Source organism: Ahaetulla prasina, chromosome 1 (genome assembly GCF_028640845.1).
Source record: "Ahaetulla prasina isolate Xishuangbanna chromosome 1, ASM2864084v1, whole genome shotgun sequence".
Taxonomy (NCBI): Eukaryota; Metazoa; Chordata; class Lepidosauria; order Squamata; family Colubridae; genus Ahaetulla; species Ahaetulla prasina.
Window position 1 is genome coordinate 31,300,565 of NC_080539.1, and position 27,014 is coordinate 31,327,578.

The 27,014-nt window shown below is 40.1% G+C and overlaps 1 protein-coding gene and 1 long non-coding RNA gene across 7 annotated transcripts in view; one reads left to right on the plus strand and one right to left on the minus strand.

Moving 5' to 3' along the window:
* Positions 1-27,014, minus strand: part of EFR3B (EFR3 homolog B) — a 140,296-nt gene that overhangs the window by 71,912 nt on the left and 41,370 nt on the right. The window lies entirely within an intron of this gene.
* LOC131188998 (uncharacterized) lies at positions 6,353-7,551 on the plus strand. The gene is made up of 3 exons (XR_009152879.1): positions 6,353-6,557; positions 6,705-6,786; positions 6,870-7,551. It is a non-coding gene; the product is annotated as an uncharacterized LOC131188998 (long non-coding RNA).

A 27,014-nucleotide genomic window follows, 5' to 3' on the forward strand; every position in this document is an offset into this window, starting at 1 on the left:
GTTCAGTTCCAAGTGGGGATAAAGACACTGGAAACATGGAGGCTGCTTGGAAAGATGGTTTAATGGTGGTCAGGATCACATGGCTTGAGTTCCTGAACAGAAAAGGGATGAGATCCTGTGCGCTCCCTGGCTTTATGCTTTTTCTGAGCTTTGAACTTTCTGGGGCACAGGAAGAGTATCCTGATTGGTTGTCAGACTCCCAAGGGGTGGGGGTCTTAGCTAGCCTTGCTGGCTGATGTAATCTTCCCAGGTGTCATGTGGTGAGTTTCTGTTGCTAGGTGGGTCCTATTGTGTTGCAGATGATGGTCCCATTGACAAAGTTGGGGAGAATGAGTTTCTGCCTCTGACCCATTGACAAAGGTGGGGGGAGTCAGGAAGCTGCTTTGTCTTTAAAACATGTTTCTCCATTTCTCATCCAGGGAAATATATTCTGCCTTTTAAATATTTTCTAAAATATTTCGTTCTTCTAGGAGGGGGGTGGGTGCTAACTTCCTACATACCTGTCGTGTCCCACTCCTCCGCTGACGGCCAGGTCAGGGAAATCCGAATCAGGCTTGCCTCTGCAGCTCTGCCCAAAGTCCTAGCAAAGTCCTCAGAGCAGGCAGGAGACCAGAAAGTGACTTCAGCAAGATAAGTTCGACTTTGCCTGACTCAGAGACTGCCAGAAAGCAGATCCTTTATATAGGCCATGGGGTTTGGCTCCATGACTCAGCGCTCATTAAGGCCTGCCCCTCCCTTCCTTCTGTTGCCTCCGCCTATCCAGTCTTCTGATGCGAGGGTCACTCCAATCAGCAGCTGTTGGAAATAAACTTTCCTCAGGCTCACATGCTGTGGAGGAGGGGGAGGGGTCTAGCTGCTCCGTTTGCCTGGGCATGGAGCCAGGGCTGGGGCCGGGGGGGGTGCTCCCTCCTCTGCAGCCTGCTTGGGCGTGGAGCCAGGGCTGGGACCGGGAGGTGCCCCCTCCTCTTCAGCTTGTCTGGGCATGGAGCCAGGACTGGGGCCGGGAGGCATACATTCCTCCATGTTCGGGAGCAGATAAGAAGGCCCCGACTCCTGTGAGAGCGGGCAAGACACAACACTACCACAACCAGCCATGCCAGCACATTTAGCCAAGCCTCAATTCCCCTTGGAGCCCTGAGCTCCACAGGAACTGCTGTGGGCCACGCACCTTCAGTCATTTTCTCCTCCCTTTGAGTAAATCAAAGTTGTTATTTCTTCTCTAAGATATGCATATTTCAGTATTATTTAAGGCAACATTATCAAGTATAGAGGAAACTCTAAAAGTAATTTCCGTAGCTTCTCATAGCATCACCACCATTGTTGAATTAATAAAACACCTGTCCATATTATTGTTATTCTTGCACAATGATGGCTATTTGACTCTGGAAGATGCTATAAATCGCTAGTGAGGAAATGAAAGATTGGCAGGCAGAAGTACCATCTATCCTGTTCTCAAACCATTTTTTTCCATGTGATGCCATTACTTGTGCAATTTCACTCCATCAAGACCCAAGACTATAAATAATTCTGAGAAAAAGAGTGGTTATGTTGGGGGGGGAGAGAAGACACTGCAGAAGGATTAACGGTTATAAGAATGGCTACGTTCACGATATATTGATTTATTTTGCAACTATCCAGCTTCTCAACCTACATTATTGTTAGTCAGCCAAGCATTTGATAATATATAGCTCCATTCTTAATAAACTTTATTAAAAACAAGATTAAAATTTTTCTACGGTATTTGAAAATACACTTGTAGAGAACAAATGTTGAAAGTTGTACATATAATAAGTGTTTGGTTTTCTCCCAATATAATACCATAAAGTTTTGGGAAATTCAATTTATGCCACCTACATTCAGAAATGCATGATCAAACAATTTATAACGATCATGCATGAGATCATTGATAATATATGACCCTGAATGGGTCCTTGTCTTTTTTATTATCTTTTTTAAATGCAGTCTTTGACAAATTAGGATGTGTCTTTGGTGGAATTAGACTTTTTCCTTTCTACTTCTAATATGTCACCTTACAGGCTTAAGCACTCATACTTAATGTCAGCATTTTTCCTATAGGATTCCAAGTATAGGAAGTTAGCACTCACCCCTCTCCTAGAAGAATGAAATATTTTGGAGGATATTGAATAGGGCAGAGTCTAGCAACAGAAACTCACCACATGGCAAGGCTCAAGCAAGCTTGAGACACAACCTACAAAATTAGCTAAGACCCCTAGACCATCTGGGAGTTTGACAACCAATCAGGGTACATTTCTTATACAGGAACAGGAAACACCAAGGTGGGGCCCCACAGAGAGTATAAACTCAGGCACTCAGCATCTTGTCTTGCTCTTCTCCTTTTCTGCTCTTTTTCTCTTCTTCTCCTTTCCTCTCTGATTCTTCACCCAACACCTTGAAACATGTGATTACCTTTTCTACTCAGGAATGCAAGCCATGTGCTCCTGTTCAGGAACTCAAGCTATGTGATTCCCGTCCACCATTAAACCATCTTTCCAAGCAGTCTCCATGTTTCCAGTGTCTTTTTCCCCACTTGGAACTGAACCCAGATGGACATTTCTTTCAACACAAGTATTCAACCATTACCAACTGTAACTGAAAAATATCCAAACTACTGGGATAAACAGATAAGCCAACAGCATTCTTTATGATGCCAAGAATAAAGGTGGAGGTGCAGTACTTGAATTTTACACTCATTTAAAAAAAAATAATCATATCATAACCCCATCCTTCTCTGAATGTAGACCTCACTCTATTCAATTTGACCTTTAAAAATCATTTTCTTATTCTCAGCATCTTCCCAAATTTCATATGTTTCCAGAAAAAAAGCCCCATACCCATGGAGTACTTCCAATCCTTCCTATGTTTAATGAGAATCAATCCCTGATTGCTCATCACAGCCTAAAGTAAATCCCAAGATGTTTGAGAAAGCAATCAATTTTACAGACCTGTGTTCTAGCCCAGGGGTCTCCAACCTTAGCAACTTTAAGACTTGTGGACTTCAACCCCCAGAATCCCTCAGCCAGCTTTGCTGAATTCTGGGAGTTGAAGTCCACAAGTCTTAAAGTTTTTAAAATCTTTAAAGTCTTAAAGTTGCCAAGGTTGGAGACCCCTATTCTAGTCCCTATGGCTGAACAGTAAAGCTTGGAAATAAGAATTCAGTGCGCTACATAGTACTTTTCAGTTGCTATTTTATATATTCACATATTTCCTGTTTGCACAAAGAATGACTGTTCCAGACATAAGTCTTTGATGCTATAGCAGATCCATACCAAATAACAAAAAATAATTATATACGATCCATTAAGGCTGCTTGGAAAAATGGTGAGGGAAGTTAGCCATCTCCTAGAAGAATGAGATATTTTGGGAAATATTAAAAAGACAGAATATTATATTTCCCCTAAAAGAGAAATAAAAATATTAAGGGAGACAGAAACTCAGAGCCTCAGCTTCCTGCCTCCCCCACTCCGCCCCCAAGGGAGATACTGAGCTGGAGCAGCTTTAAAAATGCAGATTTGGTAATCCATTACTGCCTTCAGCAAGATCTGGCTCTGAACAAAGGTAGGGCTAGCCTTCAGCCACAATAGGAATAGCACAACAAACCCCTTCATTGCATCAGCACACTCCAACCAAACGTATCTCAGACAAACTCCTAGGATGGGAGTCTGACAGCAACCAATAGAATACATTTCTTGTACAGGAACAGGAAGCTCAAGGGCAAGGCCCAAGAGAGGGTATAAATAACCCTCACTCTCCACTCCATGTGGTCAGCTGCCCAGAACCTCAAACCCATGTGGCCCTGTTCATCGATAAAACCATCTTTCCAATCAGCCTCCATGTTTCCAGTGTCTTTCTCCCTACGTGGAACTGAACCAGATGGATATTTCTTCCAACAATGGAATCTGCGTTCCAGTAGAACATGGCAAGAGGAGACCAGAAAGAGACAAAAGATTTGCCTTTTGAAAAATCAATCAACCAATCCACCCAAAGCTACATAGCAATCATTTTTAGATGAATTTAACCTCTAGCAAACATTCACCTCCTGAGCTTGTGGTGGATTCATTATAAACACCTCTCTCAACGAATTCCCCAACCCTTGCAGCAGCCCAAATTCACACCAGCTTTGAAAGATGATTTAGCAGGTCTTAATTCTCACTTTCCTACTTTTTCCAAAGCACAGACAGCAGCAATGTTATACCACCACAGAAATAGCCTGCAAAGGGAGGCTATGATTTGGGGTAGTGATGCAGTGAAGGAAGCCTTGAGGGGTGGACAGAATCTCTTTCTCTCTGAAACGGAAGGATCTTTCTCATCAAGGAGAAGCAGCAAGATGGGAAAATGAGAAAAGCCCTGCTGGCTTCTTGCCAGCTACCAAAAGCCGCTAGCAATTTGCATAATAAGGCCTAGCTTTTATCTCATTCTTGCCATGTTCAACACAATTTGCAAACATTATCTAATTCATCTACATAATATGGGACTCACCTCCCTCCTTCCCTCTCCTGCATGAGTATCCTCCCCACTTTTTTTTTTTTACGGTTCAATAAAACCTGATACAAATGACCAAACAAGTGTAATCAATATACCCTGAAGAGGTTTTTTAAAAAAAGAAAAGAAAAGAAAAGAGACTGTATTGGGAGCTGAGATTCATTATCATCTAATCCAGCATTCCACTTCTAAAGGGACAAGGCAGAGCTTTCTAGGCTATTCAGAAAGGGACATAGAAGGGACATGGAAACAACAATTTACATTGTTTTCCAATGCAGAAGCTCTTCTTCTTGTGCCATAGCCATCATCGGACATTGGCGATCATGTTGGCGATCCTATTTTTATCAACAGTCGCATGAAAAAGTGCTGCTGAGTTTTGTCCAAACCAGTCCTTTAGGTTTTGAAGCCATGATGTTCTTTTTCTGCCTGGACCTCATTTGCCTTCAATCTTTCCTTGGAAGATTAAGTGAAGTATGCCATATTTTTCCAGGTGTTGCATCACATGTCCAAAATATTCTAACTTTCACTTTTTTATGGTTTTGATGATTTCCCTTGGCTTTCCCAGGCGGCTTATTACCTCATTTCTGATTTTGTCAACCCAATTTATACCTAACAGCTGCAGAAGCTCTACTCTTCACTATTGCCAACAATAGTTCCTCAGGATAGATTCAGGAAGAAGAATATCTTGAGTTTTGATGACCTGTCTTGCCACAGTTGTTAAGTGAATCACTGCACTTGTTAACTTAGTAATATGGTTATTAAGTGAACTTGACTTTCCCATTGACTATGCTTGTCAGGCGATCACATGATGTTGGGACTCTGCAACCGTCAAACAGTTGCCAAATGTCTGAACTTTGATCGTGATCTTTTTTTTCAATGTTACTGTAACTTTGAACAATCACTAAAAGATTGTTGTAAATTAAGGACTAGCTGTAGTATAATCTGGTAGCCATCAGCCATGCTTCCTCTAACTTGGTACTATCTTTTATATAATTTGAGACAATATCATTCTCAATTTTATCTCCCTCTACAAGCTCCATATATGAGAATGACAGCAACAAGTCCAACATACAGGCTGATAGTGAAGACTTCCTAATAAAACATTACAGTTCAGGCAATGTATCCAGGTAATAATCAGGACAGAGCACTAAAAGTGCTCAAAAGGTAGTTGTTACAATATTACTAGCTACGAAGCAGTCCAGCTGCACCATCACAATGCTGTCTAGTTAATCCACACCTTTATAAGCACTAAAGTTTGCTTAATCAAAGCCATACACTCCCTCAACATAGACAACAGGGAAAAACAGACTACAGCAGAGTTTGAAAAAAACCAACCTGTTTTAAGACTAGATGAACCCTTGGATAACAGATTCTGAGAGCCAAAGAGCAAACTTATTTGAATGACTGAATTATACTTCATTGGGGTGGGTAGGTGGGGGGGGGGGCATGATCTTTTCTACAGTCAAAGAGAACTTCTTCCACAGGCTGCAAAACTCCAATTCCTTTCAACAAGGACTCTGAGGAGACCACCCCTCCCCCCCCTTGCAGATGGGTGTCCCATGGTAAAATTATGCAGTAAAATTAGTGCTAAACCAAATCTGCTTCTCTAAAAGCAACTTACTGATACAATGACTAACACCAGATAGTCATTGAAGGCAACCAAAATAATAAATTAAAGGGGGAAAAAAACCCCAAAAGCCAGTGCCGGCATACACAGAGAAGTACCCTCCACCACAAATAGACCCACAGTATGCATATACTGTATGCTACCCTTCCTCCACCCCCCCATCCCCCCCCCTTGATTTACTTGCAGCCACCATCTGCTGCTCGGAGGGGATCATGAAGCCAGCGACAGCTAAAGTCTCGCCCTTTGTCTTTGTGACAAACAGTTAAATGAACCTGATAGACAGAGGAACTGCTCCGTCAGCAAGCCCAGCCCACTCTGTGCCCGTGATATGCTGTACCAAGGACTAGGACCATCTCAGTGGCCTCGTGGAAGCCTCTCGATCTCCAGGTGTTGGGGGTTAAACAATGCCGCCTTCTGCCTTCGTTATGAGGTTGGGACTGCTTACCAAGGGTGGAATTCATGGGAACTATTTGCCTAGCAAAGGGCATCGCCCACATGTTAGCACTACTGGGTCTCATTAAAGACCCTGCTTCATTTTCCTAAAAACAGGCTTCTTCCTTTTCCCCTCCCTGGACAGGCCTGATTCCCCGCAGGCCGAAGCAGATGGGACATGAGTGCACGGATGTTAACACTGTAGGATTTTCCTCTGCAAGGAGAAGGTAAATATGGACATTTATTCTCCCTCTTAAAGAAAAAGATAACCAGATGTAAGAGTTTGATGTTTTTCCCCCCCACTGAACAGCCTCTGCATTTGAGAGATTTAAGAATGGAAGAACAGAGAAGGGAATTTAACACGGAGCAATATAGGCTCAATTCTACTGAAGACAGAAGTGGTAGCCATATCTGCAACCCAAACCACTGTTATATGGAGGGCCTCCTCCGGATACCGTCAGCTAAACAATGTCGGCTGGCGACCTCCAGGGGGAGGGCCTTCTCTGTGGGGGGCCCCTACCCTCTGGAATGAGCTCCCTCTGGGGCTTCGTCAACTCCCCGATCTCAGGTCCTTCCGCCGCAAGCTGAAGACGTTGCTGTTTCGAAGAGCAGGACTAGCTTGAACGTAGTTTTAAATTGGGGTTTTTAAATCAGGGGTTTAAATGGGTTTTAAATTTGTATTTAAAAGTTTTAAGGCATCAACTGAATTTAATTGTCTATTCTTTTTGCTGTTTTATATGTATTATATGTTTTCTGTTGTTTTATTGGCTGTGAACCGCCCTGAGTCCTTCGGGAGATGGGCGGTATACAAATATAATAAATAATAATAATAATAATAATATCTGGCAACTTAGATGACTTTCAGCAAACGAACATCCATTCCATGTTGGTAGACTGGGGTACATCGGTGAGTGAAGGAGTAGCAGGTTAAGAATCAAAGAACCGTAACAGCAACTGCCAGTGATTTCAACTTTAGAAAGTAGGAAAACCACCAGGCTGTACAATAGGATTAATGGTACAACAACAACAAAGAACTTTTTGCCTTCCCAGTACCCGGTGTACTTTTAAACACAGGCTTCCAATCAATTGCAACTCCTGATTAATCTAAGAGTATAATGTTGCAATTGTTTTTTTCTTCCTCCCAGGCGTGAAGTATGGAGTGACCTTTCCAGAAAGCTAAGTATGAAGCCATTGACTGCATTTACCCTTTTGCTGCATAGATAACAGTAGCCCATTCTCAACATTTACTCAATATTCCCCCCTTATATTTGTTTCTGAGGAAATGAAATTCTTCCCCTAGTTACTACTTCCAATACTTTTTGAAGAGCCACGGTTTCTAATTGCTGCCAGATGTTATAAAACTGGAAAGTTAATATATTTCTTTGTTTCAAACTTAAATTATGATGGATGTTTATCAACTTGCATTTCAGACACTGGATTTTCACTGATGCAAACAGTTCCATTTATAGCTTTGAAAAATCCTTTCTGGGAGATTTCTTGCTGATGCACAGAGTTTTGTGTAACTAAGAGAAGGCAAGGGAAAATCAAAGCACTGTTGTGTAAGTTTACAAAAGCTCCACTTCTACTCCTCCACTCCAACATTTCAGGATTTCTGGCTGAATCCTACCCTCTCTTTTGTAGGAGAAACAGCCTCCTATTACTATGCAATGCTGTTCTTAAATGCTTTTATGAGGAAAGATGCAGACAGCGTAGCTTCCTCAGAATAAGCAAGTCTTCTCCCCACCCCCTCTGGATATAGCAGAGGTGGGTTTCAGCAGGTTCTGACTAGTGCTGGAGAACCGGTAGTGGAAATTTTACTACTGGAGAACCAGTAGTAAAAACTGTGACTGGCCCTGCCCCCATCTATTCTCTCCCTGCCGAGTCCCAGCTGATCGGGAGGAAATGGTGATTTTGCAGTATCCTTCCCCTGGAGTGGGGTGGGAAAGGAGATTTTATAGTATCCTTCCTCTGGAGTGGGGAGGGAATGGGGATTTTACAGTATCCTTCCCCTGCCACGCCCATCAAGCCATACCCATCAAGCCATGCCACGGCCACCAAGCCACACCCACAGAACCGGTAGTAAAAAAATTTGAAACCCACTATCGGGATATAGCCATCTATTTCTTACCAACATTTGAAAGCTTATAATTATTAAGTTAACCAGCCCCAGGATATACTTTAACAATAAGCAATAATAAAATGTAAACAGTAACATCTCTCAATTTCTTCCTTGGCTATATAGAGTGTATATATTGTAGAACAGGGGTGTAAAATTTGTGGTCTGTGGGCCGGATGCATCACATGCAGGCCACGCCCATCACAGCTCCACAAATGGGAAAAAATGTAACAAAACAGCATGTGGTGGCAACGTGACGCCGCGAGTTTGACACCCGTGCTGTAGGAAAAGGCTAAAATAGGCTGCATTCATCTTCCTGATTTCTGTCCAGTAGCCAGAGTCAAACTACAACTACTGATGCCTACAAGCACATCAGTCAACATGGTAGAAACTGTTTAAAGCTGTTTCCGATTTCACTTGTTCTCTAAATTTTAGGGGCCTCCATTTCTAGATATTTCAATCCCAAGAAAAGTACGAGACCTTCTATTGTTACTCACACTTAGCAATGTTGTATCTGCCTGGTACCAATTCTGCTTACTAGGGACCCAACTCACTGGGTTCAAATATCATGCCATACTCTAAACATAAGTAAAATCCAGTATAATTTCAACATTATATAACTTATGTCCAAACAATTAAATTATATTAAGGCTTAAGTCCAGGATGTCATTCAGACAATGCACTTATTCACCAATATGTTTATAGATGCTTCAAACCCCAGGGTCATTTCAGTTCTCCTCAAAAGGACAACCCAAAAGGCAAGAGATTAAAAATAAAGAGAGAAAAAGGAACCAGACCTGGGGTATAATTGGAGTCCTTTAATCACTCTTCCAGAACATCCATCCACACAAAAGCAAAGGCTGAAAAAAACAGGTACCTCTGGTCAACTGCATCGCCTTCCAGCACCATGCCAGGCTCACGGCAAAGGGATCATTGGCAGAGGTCATCACTTGCCTTTTTCAGGAGAGGTGAAGGAGACACTATGAGTGTCCAACATGCCCTACTTCTTTCTTGCTATGCTAGATAAGCAAGTGTGAAAAAGCTGGCTGGGACGAGAGTGTTTTTGCACCTGCTGGCAGAATTGCCAGCAGAGAGAGCTCTGTCCCCAAGCCAGAGCCTGGTCCATTTGGCAGCAACTGATGTAAATGAAGCAGCCTTTGCTGTGCAAGCAGAATTCTGCTGAGTCACAGAGGTGCTTCTTGAGAGGAAGGTCTAGGTTCCCTGAGGACAGGTCTAGGTTCCCTGAGGACAGGAAGGGAGCCATGGCATTTCCTCCTAGGATAGAATGGAGGGGGGAACTTGAAGCAAAAGAACAAAAGAACAAACGCTGGACCATAGTGACGCCCAAGCATGTCATACAAAGTCCTTGAACACTGATTTTTTTATTTAATGCAGGCATGCATTAAGGCTTCCACCAAGTACAGGAATTAGCTAAAGCAATTCAAATGATGTTGAACATTTTCCAACTATACAGGAAGACCAACTAGAATTCGTAAAAAAATTAGAGGAAGAAGACAAAATTAGGGCATTTAAATTACCCAATATACAGCAACACTCTTTAAGAGGGATGAGAAGCCAGCAGACCTCATGTCACTTCCTCGGGAGACTCCTCAAGTTCAATGAGATCTCTGAACCAATCATTGAAATGGACCTGGATTAACTTAAGTAAGAACTGACAGTAGGAATATTAGGGTAAGTATCAGATGAAATAGGAAAAAGATGGGTCTCTCTTGCTTTATATGGTGTAAGCTCCTACTTAAGCTCCCATATGGAGCTTAAACCATTTAGAACAGTGATGGCTAACCTTTTCTGGACCAAATGCCCAAAGTGTGCATGTCCGAATGCACACATGCATGCCCAAACCCCCAAAATGCAATGCATGTGCAGCCCCTGCACATATGCCCTGCATGCATGCGTGCCCCCCGCATGTGCTCTGCCCCCCATGCATGTGCACATGGCCTCCTGCATGCTGGGTCACCATGCATGCACCCCACCCACACGCGCCCACCTGTGCATGCACCCTGCCTCCCGCACATGCACGGCAGAGACCCAAAGACCAGCTGGCAGGTGGGAGGTGTGCATTGCACGCCACCTCTGGCACATGTGCCATAGGTTCACCATCATGGATATAGAGCAAAGAGATCCATTTGTTAGCTATTGCTTGTTAGTTATTGTTCAGACTGGTTTTGAACAAGAGTTTAATATTATTTCAGATCAGTAAACTAATGTTTAACGCTACACGGGTTTAATGCAATTCTGGAAAAGTGTTAAATCTCTATATTCAGCAGCAGCCAAAACAGCGGTAGATAATGAGGGACATTGCTCAGTGGAGCACCACAGAGAAAGATCCAGTTTATACAAATCCCATCCCCATTCTTAGCTGTCAGCTGATGCTTTTTAACAGAGGTTTGGCACTTCTCCAGAAAAGTTCTAAATGTAAACTTGTTTAGTACTCTTCTGCAAAAAAACATTAAACCTGTGTTCAAAAGCAGCCTGGCTAATGAATGCTATCCATAGTTCAAAGTTGTGGTGGGATTGCAGAATGAAACAACAGAAAGGAGGCAATGCCGCAACTATGCTCGTAAGCTATTTGGGTTAATTCAGGCCAGGGAAGATGGAAGGCAAATTCAGGCAAGTGATTAAGCCCATAAATCAAGCTATCTGCCCAACCATTACTGTATCAATCATAATTACTGCTGTGACTGGCAGATTATTTTCCTGCTGGTTAGTGTTATTAGAAGGTGAATGGTGGGTGGCAGCTTCTCTGCACAAGAAATAAAAATATTGTCCTGTGGCTGCAAACCAGAATAGAGACAATACAATATGGCAGTAAGAACAGCAAACACTGTAACCATTATCTTTATGCTGGCTTGCAGATGACAGCAGAATGCTTTAACTGAACTGTGGGAAACAGCCATTGGGTTCACCAGATTCTTATCCAGAAGGCCCCAGATTTAATGGCCAACACTACAGGCTTAAATTAAAGAAATATCCATCTACCCCAATGAGTCTGAGACCTAGCTACCTTTCTACCTATCCATCTTTCTACCTTTCTACCGATCTACACTGGGCTAAATCATTTTTAAATATCTGAAACCACCACTGTTGCATTTAGAGCAGGGGTGTCAAACTCAAGGCCCGGGGGCTGCCCTGGGAAACAGCAAAGGACTGGCCCCTGGTGCCTCTGCCAGTGAAAACAGGGCTTGTTTTTGTTGGCAGGGGGTTGCAGGAGGCCCTTGCAGCTGAAAACTGAGCTTGGGAGCTCGTTTCGCTGCAGAGAGCTTGGGCCACCACAGCCCCGCCCCCCGATATGAGTGATGTCGAGCTGGCTACGCCCACCCTAGACCCCCTGAGTCAAACACAACCCTGATGTGGCCCTCAGTGAAATTGAGTTTGACACCCCTGATCTAGAGGGAGCCAATGTTTCTCTGGACATCTTCTTCGATGCTCCCAATTTCATTTGGGTTGGTACATTTGAAAAGTCTGCTAATAAAACAAAAAACAAACCAGGCACACTATAATATAACATACCAGCTTCAAGCACCATCTGTCTTTAAAAAAATATTCAAGTAGGTTCCATTAGCTTTCTTATGAAATAAAACTAGGGGCAGATAACAGTCTAATATTTTGCTTAGAGATATGTGCATCTTTCAGAAAAACGACAAAAATAAGTAGTGATAACAGAGAGCATGCCAACGGGAGGAGGATAGTAGGAACGGCAGGAAACATTCTGATAAATTAGCACTTTTGTTTTACTGGGTAGTGTATAAGGATAGTCTCCAAGGTGTATCAGGCTTTGTTATCTTGGAGTCAGTGAACTCCAGTAACCAGGAACAGGTGAGCAGAGGAAAAATATGGATCAGCTTTGGGACAACACGTATCATATTTTTCATCCAAGGTCATTTTATGATAATCTGATACAGGGGAAAGGCCCTTTGTAACAGGTTACCATCTACCCAGAAATCGTTTTGCAAAACCACCCTTGTGTTTTCAAAATTCTAAATACGCCCACTGCCCCCAAAAGAGATGGGAGCCTCTACTTTAAAATGCACGTCCAAACAATCAGCATCGATTTGTATCTCAGACTGACCTTCCCTATGACTCAGCCTTTTTCTGAGGAGGTACTATAAGAATCATGTAGAAGAGAGAAGAAAAGACTGTCTAAATAATCGGTTTGTCAGTTGATCTTTCCTTCCTTGGCATTTTTAATTAACAGCAACATTGGGTTGCTAGAGTGGCCTTGAAATAAAATTCTGCAGAGAAACCTATCTGTGCATAAGATGAAAGAGAGAGGGAGGGAGAGAGAGATGAAATGCTGATAAGCATGGCAATGCATCATTGCAGCAGATCAAGAAATTACAGTGTTAAAATATTTCCTTGCAAAGCTTGGACAAAGAAAGAGAATGGAAAATAAGAATAGCCATATCAATAATTCATAAACTGCACAGTAAGTTTTTTCAAAAAGATGCATTAGCGCCTATAAATTTAATAGGTGCAAGGGATTATTAATAACATTTAATCAACAGTTATCTGTAGTTATTCTTTTTAAAAAAATAACCATGTGAGTATTTTGAGACTCGAGTACTGAATGCTTGTCTTTTCCAATCAAGTTAGACTACAGTTCCAATTATATACAGATATACATACTACTCCATCAGTATACCTTACTCTGGTCAAGAGGTAAAACTTCTATATAGAGATAAAAATACACTTCCTGTCCAAGATGAGATGGAAAATGACCGCTTCCTGCTTCCTTCTGGAAACAATTTAACTGCTACAACGTAATGCTTTCTTTAAGCCAACAGTGATTCCATAGTAGCAAATGTTTGGGGTGGCAAAGGGTTGTAGGAGAAAATGAAACTAGAATTATTCAGGGGAAAATGGGGGATTTTTGTCGATATGCACTGAAAATATCTATAAAATATATCCTCTTTTGCAATAAATGAAAAACATTTTAGAATTTCAAAACATATAGCCAGAAGATTCTTATGTAAAATAATTTACAATTTTAGAATATACATCAAATACACTAAAATCCATATCTACAAAATGATATTCTATAAATATAGCTATTGGGGCATCCAAATGTCTAATGACATTTCACCAAAACAGAAAAGCTATGAAGCAAGAATACTAGATGTATTCTTATAGATTGTGAAGGAAAATGAAAAATAGACAGTGATGCTCTCCCAAGAGCATAACATGCATAAAGCCTTGAAGCATATCAACTATAGAATAGAATTCTTTATTATCCAAGTGTGATTGGACACACAAGGAATTTGTCTTTGGTGCATCTCAGTATATATAAAAAGAAAAGATACGTTCATCAAGAACCATAAGGTACAACACTCAATGATAGTCATAGGGTACAAAAAAGCAATCAAATCATACTAGGAAACAATCAATATAAATCATAAGAATACAGCAATAAGTTACAGTCAAAAAGTCATAAGTGGGATGAGATGGGTGATAGAAATGATGAGAAGATTAATAGTAATAGTAATGCATTACTTAGTGAATAGTTACAGTGTACGGAAATGCTAGGCCCACATCTGGCAAGGGTTTCAGGTTTCAGGGACATGTTAACTAAGGAATTGGGGAGTTGCACCTGGTGCCTCCTTGCCAATACTAAAGAACTGCCTGCTTAACTAAATATTTGTAGGACATTAGAACTCTAAGATTGTCTTTCAGAACATTTTTAAAAGGAACCTTATTTTAATTATTTTTATCAGAAATGCTGTTTTTACTGATGATGGTTTTATTTAAACTGGGCTTGACTGCTGGTTTGTTTGTGTATTTATGGTATATCATTCAGGGTTCCTTCAACAAGGAGGTTGCTACACTGTAGTGAAAAAAATATGTTAAACATAATCTAGATGTCATCTGACTGGGAAACACGGAAACCTAGTTTAGTGTCTTGAAGATCTGGAGCCCATTGGTGGTACCTCAAGCATTTGATCAAAGCAGCAGATGAAACCTCCACACTAAATCAAATAGCTAAATAGAATCAGTTTTCTTGGTAACAACACAGAGGTTTTAGATTTTCCACTATTTTCTTCTAAAAGTTTTTCCACTTCCAAATGTAGCTTTCAGCTCTGGGATTCCCTGGAGATTTCCCATCCAAGTTCTAACCAGGCATGATGTTACTTAGCTTCTGAATTCAAATAAGGTCAGCAGCCAGGCACTGCCACCTGCCAAGACGCTGCAAGCAGACTGATACCATAAAAACATGAAAAATAGATGTTTCAGAGCTGGGGAAGTTGATTTAACAGAGGATAATTACAGTAATTCATCTATAACCACTGCCACTTGGGATTGCAACCTTTATTTAGCCGCTTTGATGCCTGCATGAGCCATTACTTTATTATAATAAACACATTAAATGCATTTTCAACTTCTAAATGAGTCTCTGCAGCTCCATTGAATGACAAGGCACAGTTGGCCATTGACAAAACATATTAAGAACCATGGCAGGAGGAGCAAATGTCTGCAGAGACTTTACAAAATGAAGGTATGAGCCCACTTTTGCAGCTCAGTCTGTGCAATAGAGGTAGGAGCATAGGATCAGGGATTCTTCTTATAATAAGAGACTTCCTGGAGACAGGTGACCTGTTGAAAGAATATGAAAGACCCACATACTGGAATAAGCTGGGGCTCCTCTTAAATGAGGAGGACAACATCCCAGGACCTTTGCTGGCAACTCCTAAGGCACCTCCAAGAGCATCGCTGCCAAGACAAACCAATATAGTTTTACTCTACAACAGGGGTATCAAACTCAATTGCATTGAGGGCTGCATCAAGGTTGTGTTTGACCTTGGTGGGTGTTGCTGGGGTAGACGTGGCCAGCTCAACATCAGTTGTATCTGGGGTGCCTGTGGTGGCCCAAGCGCTCTGACAGCAAAAACGGGTTCCTGAACTCAGTTTTCAGCTGCGACGGCTTCCTGCAACCCTCTGCCAGTGAAAATGGGGCTCAGGAGCCCATTTTTGCTGGCAGAGGCACCATGGGCTGATCCTCCGCTGTTTTCTGGATGGCCCCGCAGACCAGATCTAAGCAGCCCATGGGCTGGATCTGGCCTGCGGGCCTTGAATTTGACACCCCTACTCTACAGCAACAGAATACTAAAGAGATGGCCAAAATATGAAGTATTTTAGCAATCTAAAGAGTTATATAATCTAGCATAGGAATTAAATCTAATATTTTAGCTACCATCCATACAACCTGGTCATGGATTAGAGGATGGGGCCATCTTACATCATTCATTTTTCTATGCAGGAAAGGATGGGGGAGCTGTCACCTTTCCATGTGTGTTGATTTGAATATAATCTTATCAGAGACAAGGATATATGCTGAACGACTTCAGTAACTCATCTCAACACTACTCGCATGAAGCATCTCATCTAGAGCAAAAAAGATATGTAACCAGTAAACCAAAAAAAAGTCCCTCCCTTCCTGTTATTTTGAAAGCTCTATTTTAAAAAATGAACCTTTATTCTGAAAATTGAAGGTGGAAAGTAAAGCAAGAGTAAAACTAAGATAAATTGGACTGAACAAATACATCTGAACAAAGGTCTGATTTTTTTAAAAAATGAATTAACATATAGGAATAGCATAATGACAAAGAAGGTTAATTTAAAGAATTCAAAAGATACTTTCAGATTAAGAAAGATTATGTGTAATTAAAATAATCCAAGAGCTGTTAACAAAGCAGAAGTAACAGTAAAAGGCAGGGTTTTCAAATGAACAGACAGAAAGACAGGTATGAAGAATATTGCTGTTATCAGTACAGATGGACTGAGTAATAACTTGCTTGAGAAACACCATTTGACAGCAGGCTTGTGGTGAATAAGAATTATCCCTGGATAAGCAAGCAGAATTTAATCCTTTCCCTCAGCCCAGTATCTATAAATGGCAGTTATTACAGTTAGCTTTTTGAATTTGATATATTTACTAATTTATATGTGTGTATATTATGATATTGATATCATATTGATATTATGTATTATTTTATCATCTTATAAACTAATTCTTGTATTTAGTTGGAGAGGCATAAAAGCACCTGCAATAAAATGACCCAATCTGATCAAAGCCTATATGAGTAGATGTCCAATAAAATTTTGCATATTTTCCAAGTAATTTTTTTTCACTTTGCGAGTAAATTTCATGTTTTGAGAATATTGACAAACATTTTCCCAAATGGGGACCACAATAGGCATAATCAGATCTCCTGATTTATTTATTTCATTTTTCTCTTGCCTTTATTACTTTATAAATAACTCAAGGCAGACAACATACATACTTCCCTTTCCTCCTTCTATTTTCCCCACAAGAAGAACCCTGGCTGAGAGAGAGTGACTGGCCTAAAGTCACCAAGAACTTTAGAGCTGAAGAAGCTTCTTGGATGAGAAGTAAAATGTCTTCAAAGAAAAACCAGAAAGTTCTTGAAAAACCACCTTTGGGACAACCATGACCTGGATAACTGAGAATCTTAGTAGATGTCAGCAAGCCTGCTTTCAGGCCTAAAATGGGACTAGAGTTCTCAAGTCTTCTGATTTCTATCCTGATGCTTTAATCACTAGACCAAACTGTGTAAATTGTGTAAGGTAGGACAACATAGAATTTTAAAAGCCTGTGAAGTTTCTCTCCATCCCATCTTATACAACTGGTAGTTCTCAACCTAGCACAATTGAGACCAGAATTTCCATTGCTAAGGGATGTGGTTTTGAGTTGCACATGATTTTATGACCTTTGGATTGTTGGAAGGCTGTAAATGGTGATCACAGGACCCTGGGATGCTGGAACCATTGTAAAGGTATACTGATTGCTAAATACACAAATTTTGATCCCATGACCACACAGGGATGCTACGACAGCCATAAGAATAGGGATTAACAATAAGTCATTTTTTTCACCAAATAAACTTTGAAAGTTTATTAATTGAATAGTCGTAACGTGAGGATTATGTGTAAACAAAATCAAGGTGAATGAAGTTATTTTTTCCCCGTTTCTCAAGACTGTGTAAACTCTTTTGTAAGTTCTTCCCTTCCTTCTCCAAGGTCAGCTCCATCATCCTTTACATCTGGCCAGGTAGTCTTATTTTCAAACAAGAGTACCATGGCAAATTGCAGGTACATGACTTTTTTATTTTTAGGCAAACCTATTGAGTTTATGTAAGGGCTGGTGCTATTTTTGTAAATGCAGATGGCATTTACATTTGGTTTTCCAACACGGTCATTTGCCACTTGCCTTTTGTTTTATTAATTAGGAGGTTTTAAAAATTAATAGAAATCAAGACAAGGAATCTGACAGGCATGGAGGGAGTAGACACAGGGATGCTGGTATTTATGGGTCTATGTCGCACCCCCCCCCCCCACTTCTTACGTGAGCTAAGCAATGTTTAAATACCTTAAAATAATACACCAATAAAATACCTTATTCCACCAGACTTGATATACTGGGTCTAGAAAACTTGGAACTTCGTCGCCTTCGACAGGACCTGGGTTTAGCTCATAAAATCATCCGTTGTGATGTCCTTCCTGTTAATGTCTTTTTTAGTTTCAATAACAATATCACAAGAGCTACCAACAGATTTAAACTCAATGTCAACCGCTCCAGTTTAGATTGCAGAAAACACGATTTCTGTAACAGAATTATATATGCTTGGAATGCATTACCTGACTCTGTGGTTTTTTCTCATAACCCCAAAAGTTTTACTCTAAATCTATCCACGGTTGACCTCACCACTTTCCTAAGAGGACTCTAAGGGGCGTGCATAAGAGCACAAAGGGGCCGGGATAGCTCAGGCAATAGAGAAGCCTGTTATTAGAACACAGAGCCTGCAATTACTGCAGGTTCGAGCCCGGCCCAAGGTTGACTCAGCCTTCCACCCTTTATAAGGTAGGTAAAATGAGGACCCAGATTGTTGGGGGGGGCAATAAGTTGACTTTGTAAAATATATATATATATATATATATATATACAAATAGAATGAGACTATTGCCTTATACATTGTAAGCCGCCCTGAGTCTTCGGAGAAGGGCGGGGTATAAATGTAAACAAAAAAAAAAAAATGTGCCTTCCGTTCCTGTCCTATTATTTCTTCCCCTATATATATATGTGTTTATAGTACCTTGTTTCTCCTCATATATATATATTATATAATCCTCTATGTTATACTTGTATATATATATTTTTTTACGACGAATAAATAAATAAATAAAAATAAATAAAATAAATGTTGAGAGTATGTTTCAGCCACAAAGCATGCAGGCTGCTTTTAAAGCCATAAAAATGGCTCATTGGCAGAACTGAATTCTAAAAAAAAAAATATGTACGGAACAGTACGGAAAAAACGGAACTGATAATTTAGAAAGCATGGCATTTTTACCAATTATTTTGATAATTGTGTCTAGAGAACTGAGACACCAAAACTGGAGAACAAAATGTTCTTTTTTGAAATAAGAAGCTCAACAATTCCCATTTTTCAACAGCCAAATTCAGCTGGTTTTCCCTTGCCCTCTTTCCAACTGTCTTCAAGAACAAGACTGTAAAAAAAAAACCACTGCCAACTTGAACATAGCCGAGAGTGACACAGAGCTGTTGGGGCAACGGTTCTCTTGGTAACCCCTGAAAAAATGGCCCCAATGCACTGCTGTTAGTACATAAGGGTTCTACCTTGCTATGCAGCACAATGGACAGCAAACTGCTAAGTTGATGCCTTTTGAGAATTTTGTTTCCCTCTATCTTTATTCCCATATGCTGTTGCTAAATAGGAGCACTCAACCTGCAGAGAGCTTTTATCATCCTTGGAGTGTAACAGTCAATTGCTCCAATCAGACAAGAATCAGTGTGGAGAAATAAAAAACAGACCCTTGGGTTATCTAAGTACCCTGATGCTATTTACTAGACTGGAAGAATCTGAGAATGACCTGATCCACTTACTGTCAATGTATCTTAGTGCAGGGGTCTCCAACCTTGGCAACTTTAAGACTTGTGGACTTCAACTCCCAGAATTTGTCAGCCAGCTTGAAGTTGGGAGTTGAAGTCCACAAGTCTTAAAGTTGCCAAGGTTGGAGACCTCTGTCTTAGTGTGTATGAAGATACACACATGCTCAGATAGGGAAATGAGGGAACAGTCAGTCTGTCTATGAGGGAGATGGGTGGCCCCCAAAATGATAAACAAGCAAACAAATGAAAACATCATTCCTTAAAAAAACAGCTCAGGGCAAGGAATTAGAAATACCTCCTCTCTCAATGAGATCCTGGAGGGTTGCTGCCAACCAAAGCAAAAACACTAAACTAGATGGACAGTTAAGTGATCTGGCATATAACATCATGCTATGACTCTCTAAGGTTGATTTAAAAAACTAAGGATTTGACCTGAGAGCATTTTGATGGGAAACCATCAGGAAATCCCAGTACTACAAGACAGACCATAATTTTTTTTAAAAAAACATCCTGGAAGTAAACGATGGCATATCACTTCCACGGTGCTGCCAAGAAGATGAACCTCATTTCTCCATGAAGTCATCCAGAGTCCAGTTTGCTTTGAAACTTTACCTTTTTGGGGATCATAACAGCAGAGATGAACTTGAACTTCTTCCTGTTTTGATGACTCAAGATCTAAGTATGCATTATCTTTTAAACGGTTTTGAAGGCAACATATGTAGGAAGCATTTTCAGTGATTCAGGTGTTTCCTTCTAAGAATTGTTGTTCTATTTCCTAAGGCCTCTATGGCAGGGAGAGTTTAGTCATCTCTCTTTTCTCCGGAGATCATCGCATAGCAGGCAAGCTTGCAAAAGTTGCCTTCCATGGATTGGGGGCAGTGGTGGGTTTCTATTGGTTTGCCCCCGTTCAGGCGAACCGGTAGTGGCGGTGGTGGGAGGCTCCGCCCACCTGCCCAGATGTCATTATGGATGCTCTGCGCATAAGCAGAAGTGCCGCGCACTCCTGGTTCCAAACTGGTAGCGAAGGTAAGAGTAACCCACTATTGATTGGGGGCCATAATTTAGTCTGCCAATCTTCTGGAAGGTCATAAATTAATCATCCATTTGGCAGAGTTTGTTTCTCTGGCAAATTCAAAGTGCAGGCATTGAATTTTATGACCCTAAAATCAGATTATTGGATCTGAAACTCCTAACAACATGTGCCTCTTCATCCATTTTATTTGTAATCATGGGACCATCCTTCTCTACTGCTTATTGCCATTTAAGCTGCGAAGGACCTGGAAAAGTAGGAATTACCAGATAGCTTTCACTACACAACCCTGTCAATTTTCTATCCTTTTTATTTCAGGCATAAGGGGAAAAATAAATTAGTATAACCTGCACTTTACACATTCTATTAAAGAAAATGCAATTTATTTTCCAGTACTCCTATCTTATTATTTTTCCTGGCTTGAGGCTGTTGGAAAATTACCATAGGTAATTTCCATTTTAAATTTGCATTCTGCATAGTGAATTCCTTATGTTCAAATCTGAGCAAGTACACATGTTACTCAGTCAAGCTAGCAAAATGGAGGTAAATGTTTATTTATTAAACATTAGTAAATATAAAAAGTTAATGGAAAAATGGGCTAAAGGCAGGCAAAAAATAAGGGGAAACAGGAAAGAGAAAGAGAATAATTGGCATAGACCAGGGTTACCAAAGTAACAAGTCCCATGGGAGTATCCAAAGTTGTTTTCTCCTCCTCCTCTTCCATCACAGACTGACACAAAGGGAGTGGACTTTGTTTATTCCAGCCTTAACCCTATTTTGTACATAACTATACCAGAATAGAGATGGAAAGTTAAGGTAATTCTTTTACTGCTTACATTTAAAAGAAAATAATTTGAAGATAAGATGATCTGATAGGCCCATATTTCTATAGGACTATGTCTCTATTTTTCTAGTAGGATCTCACAGGTCAGCATGCTCCAAATACCATCTATGAGACAATACTATCTTGCAGAATGCTGGGCAAGTGTCTTCTCCATGGCTGCCCACCCTAAAAGTCTGCATGGCCCCAATCCAGCTGGCCTGTATAAGATAAGCACTTAGGTTTCCCAGCAGGCCCTGGGACAGAATGACTGTCATCTGTGATTTTTAAAAAAAATAATATTTCTGTTTCCCCATGTGGGCATATGTGTTTATTTCTAGTATTATATCCTTATATTACTGCGTTTCTGTTTCTAATCCTTCTTTTGTTGCTTGCCACTTAGAATTAAATAAATAAAACGATTACTCCTGAATGCTACTTAACACTGTCTGACTTATATCCTTAATTATTAGAGTCAGGAGTCTCAAGGGGTCCATGACAGACATTTTACTTAATAAAACAAATACCTACAAGGATATAACAGCCAGGTGCCAACAACTGGCAATAGCAATTCTCTGGGCTCCCATACCACTCATTCCTGATCCTTTTTCAAAAGTAGATATGCCAGAGAAGGAAGCTAAGTCACTTACATCCATAACATCCTCTGTATCACTAAGATACAAGTCTTTGCTATATTTCTAAGGTCTAGAGCATGTTCACTAAGTTTATGCAGTAAAATGAAGCAACGATGGGTGCATAAAGACAAAGCTATGGGCAGAGTTCCATCATATGTTGATGGGACCTGGATAGTAGATCAGATTTAAGTAATGGGGAATTTTAAATGTTTGAGAGGGGTGAAAATACAATATACAGTTCCCCAAATACTTGAGCAAGGAATGTTGGATATTGATGTTTTTGGTGATTTGTAAAGGGGGAGATAGGATGATTTGGACAAATGTTTGTGGTCCAATAGATTCTAGCTGATAAATATGCTTAAAGATCTTTTTCACTTGGGATCCATGTTTGGATCAGAAAATGTATTTTTTTTAAAAGCAGCCAGAAAACTGGTGTGCTCCTTTTCTAAGAACGCATTAATCATACTTTTTGTTGACATTAAAATAAACTAAATTGAATATGCTAGGAATATAGCTGTATGGCACATGATTGTATTAATACCTTGATCAAGAATTGCTACACTGGTCTATTATGATTTATGATCATCAATTGGAAACAACAACATTATTTTTAGGAAAGACATTTCAAGCCAATGAGAAATAATATTATAATACATTTTTATACAATATTGCTAGAGATACAGCAATACTTCTAATGTGTTCCTGAAATCCACCCTTAGGTAAAGTCAATCATATCAAGCCACCTTTAGATCAGCGCTCTGGAAAAAGGCAAGTTGTGGCAGAGGAAGTTTGACACTCAACCTTCTAGATCTCATGGCTGCAGTACCACTCAAAAACCTGTGGGAACAGAGGGTAATAGCCCCTCTTTGCCAGCCCAAAGTTTGATCATGACTTAACAATCCTGACCAGATTTCTATTCCATAATTCTTCCTAATATATTCATTTGATCCACATACTATGAAAATCTTCTTGTAGATTGTATGTTCCAACCTGCTTCTGAATTCCATGTCCCAGAAAATTTTATAGACAGCATATTTCCTAAAACTTTATGAAACTGGAAAATACCTAAGATTTATTTTTCTTCGCTCTTTCACATACTAGAAAACAGACATTCAATACTGTATACATATTTTAAAAATGGTTCTGGAACCCAAAAGTCTTTATTTTTTACAAGGCGAACCTTCCCTACCCCTAATAATAACCTCTTTACTTTTCTAGAACATTCAGGATATTTTAATATCACTAGTTATAGAAACAAACTTTAATTTATTAAAAAGAGAAAAGAGTAATTATTAAAGAGATGCAGAAATTTTTTTAACCTAAAGCTTAGAAGTTAATATAGAACATATATTTATTGGGAGTAGAGCATAGTCTCAACAGCAGAAATTAAAGGCATTGTGACATGGAAAAAATATGATCTTGAGATGAAAGATACAGGTATACAGCTGAAAAATACTAGAGAACTGATGGTTATCAGTGTAATTAATGCTAAGTAAGACTCTGGATGTTTCAAATTTGTATAGGAAGAAATATTTCAGATCACATGGGAGCATGTGCAGTACTTGTTTGTGGCTTATTAAAATAACTGTGTCTTTTTTAATCACACAACTATAATCTTGAAAATGGGCTTGGCTATTTTAATAAGCTTCATACAGGTGCTGCATTCATGTTACTGTATGATCCAAAGAATTTTCATTGAATCCAAAAGCAGATAGATTTTACTACTATAAGCTAACTCTAACTATGGCTGTTAGCATAATAGCTTGATAGCATGCTAGTCCTTATAGCAACAGAGACTGGATTCACCCATTATTCTAGGTTCACACATAACAATATGTGAACTCTAGCAGTATAATGTAGGCTGTTCCTATGTCATTAAATTCTATTAGCTTTGGTACCAACCAACCTTTGGAATGGAAGCAGCAACATGTAAGATAGATTTGAGAACTTTATTGTGCACTACACTATGTTTGCTACAAGGATATAAGGAGGTTAGGTCATTGCCCATCTGGTTTATTATTAGGTCATACTCTTTGCCCATCTGGTTTAAAATAATCTTCTTTGATCGGCAGCAGTTTTTCAACATATGGTCATGACCAAACTGAGCTTTGACACCAGAGGGCAGGATGTGAGAAAAGCAGCAAAGAAACCCCACTACTAATACATCAAAATAAAAATAAATTCTTTATTTTAATAATGTTGAATTTGTCCCTCCCTTTACCATCTAACCGGATGTGTCTGATCCAACCAATTATTTGGTTCTATGGAAAGATCCCAGAGACGCAAAGGAAAAATCTAGGCCAAAGCTATAAGACTCTTACTTACAACTTTCTTTGTAAGACTTGTAAAAATAACATTAATGAGAACAAGATTCATGGGTGGATGGTGCTAGAAGATGCTATAAAATATTAGGAGGGTCTACTATAAAACAATGTAACTAAATAACCTATGAACTCAGGGAGATAGACAACTTTCAAGCGTCTTTCCTGCTCCCTTTCTAAGCTCTGTGATTAGCAGAAAACTATCTTAATTTTTTTCAGCATTTGAGGCTGAAAATAATGCTACCATTCGCTGTAAAAGAAGATTTAACCCAAGCACCACCAGCATAACCTTTTCAATATAGAACAAAATCCAATCTAAGTTGGGCCCTGTATTTTATCTTTCCCACTGCTTCCCTTGAGTTCTTTCCAAAAGATTTTCTGCCACTGATTTAGCCCAACTTAAAATGTAAAGGGATGCCCTATGCACAGTCACTCACGCCCTCGTGACGTCTCGCCTAGACTACTGCAATGCTCTCTACATGGGGCTCCCCTTGAAGGGCATCCGGAGACTGCAGTTAGTCCAGAATGCGGCTGCGCGGGTGATAGAAGGAGCCCCTCGTGGCTCCCGGGTGACACCTATCCTGCGCAGACTGCACTGGCTACCTGTGGCCTTCCGGGTGCGCTTCAAGGTGTTGGTGATCACCTTTAAAGCGCTCCATGGCATAGGGCCGGGCTATTTACGGGACCGCCTTCTGCTACCGAATACCTCTCACCGACCCGTGCGCTCTCACAGAGAGGGACTCCTCAGGGTGCCGTCAGCTAGGCAGTGTCGTCTGGCGACACCCAGGGAAAGGGCCTTCTCTGCGGGGGCTCCCGCCCTCTGGAACGAGCTCCCCCCAGGACTTCGCCAACTCTCGGACCTTAGAACCTTCCGTCGTGAACTTAAAACACACTTATTCAGGTGCGCAGGACTGGATTAGATTTTTTAGTTTTTTAAATTTTAAATTTTAAATTTTGTACTGATTTTAATTGGTTTTGTTATTTTTAGTTAAATTGGCCGGTTAAATATTTCATTTTAAAATTATTTTAAATTTATTGTCTATCTATGTATTTTAATAAGGCTGTACACCACCCTGAGTCCTTCGGGAGAAGGGCGGTCTAGAAATTTAATTAATAAATAAATAAATAAAATAAATAAAGGACTGTGCTCCATTATGTTTTCCTGAATAAACCACAATTGGCTGTGTTCATCCGTCAACGGTGGCTTACCACCCAAAATAATTTGGTTTGCACATGTTAATCCAAACAAACCATACACTTTTTATTTGGAAAAAAGTCAAGAAAAAATATGCATGGGCAGAGTGTCATATATTCCCATTTTTCTTTTTGCAAAAAATAAATAAATAAATAAATAAATAAATCAGTTCTGCATTCTTCTGCCACTCACCCCTGTGTTATTAGAAGTGTTAGAATGCATTAACTTTCATGTCCCATTTGGTCAGGCAGCCTATTTAAAAAAAAACCTACAACCTCTTATCATGACAGTGGATGCTTCTATAAAGCCAGCAATCGTCAAAAAGCCACAGGAACCACAGATGAAGTTTCTGTGACAGATTTAACCCGGCAGCTACCCATCTGGAGCTCTCATTGGCTACAAAAGATGTGGAAACTCTAAGAAAAGCAGGCAAGCAAATAAATAAAAGCTGCACATCAGAAACTTTGAAAGTAAAATTGACTAGGCCATGCTTCTATCTCTCCCATGGCAACTACTGAAACAGCCTTCCTAACTTAACTTTCCTTCTTCACTCCCACCCAGTAGCTAATACAGTACAGTAGCTAATTTCTGGGTTCATGAAAGCTCAGAAATTTTGGTAGCTTCAGCCTCCTCCTGAGTCCAGAAAATCACTCAACAACCCACCTGCACATTATTAGTTAGATAATGAGACAAGCTGTCCTTCAAATTATTCCAGGTTGCAAAGGGGGAGAGGCAGTGAATGATGGAAAGCAGATAAACATTGGCAGAACTGTTCTCTATTACTCATGCTCGCTTTATTGTTCTCTTGCTCGTTGAATTTTTCTTGCATGTTAAAAGGTACTAAGAATAAGCTCCCTGGCCCCCAAATACCTCAGACACAATCGCCAATCTGCCCAGATCAGCATCAGTTTATATACTATAAATGCAATTAGTTGATCAAGAGACATGATAAGATGAACCAGTCCTTGAGAATTCCTGGAACAAGTTATAGAATTGCACATTTCCAGGTATCAGTGTCATAGGAAGCTTGAGGTAGAATTTTGTATCTCTTTTAGAGCAAAACAAAAAACAAAAAACCTGCAACTAGCTAGGTGGCATCAAGATTTAATGAACCAGTGAAGCACATCTGTTTTATCCGTCTCCTTTATGTGGGAAGTCAATCAGCCTTAAGAGAGAAAAATGCCTCCAAAATGCTGCCAAATCAAGCATTTCACCCACAAGGTTGGATGATAGTTTTGCAATAAAAGGCAATATCCGAGACTCCAACTGTCAATACCGTTCATGATAATCAATGACTAAAATACTGTTCAAAAGCAGAGTATCTTCGTGTTTTTGAATGTCCCCCTCTGAAGCAGCCATCTTCTTCTATTTGAGGTTGATGGGAAACAGTATA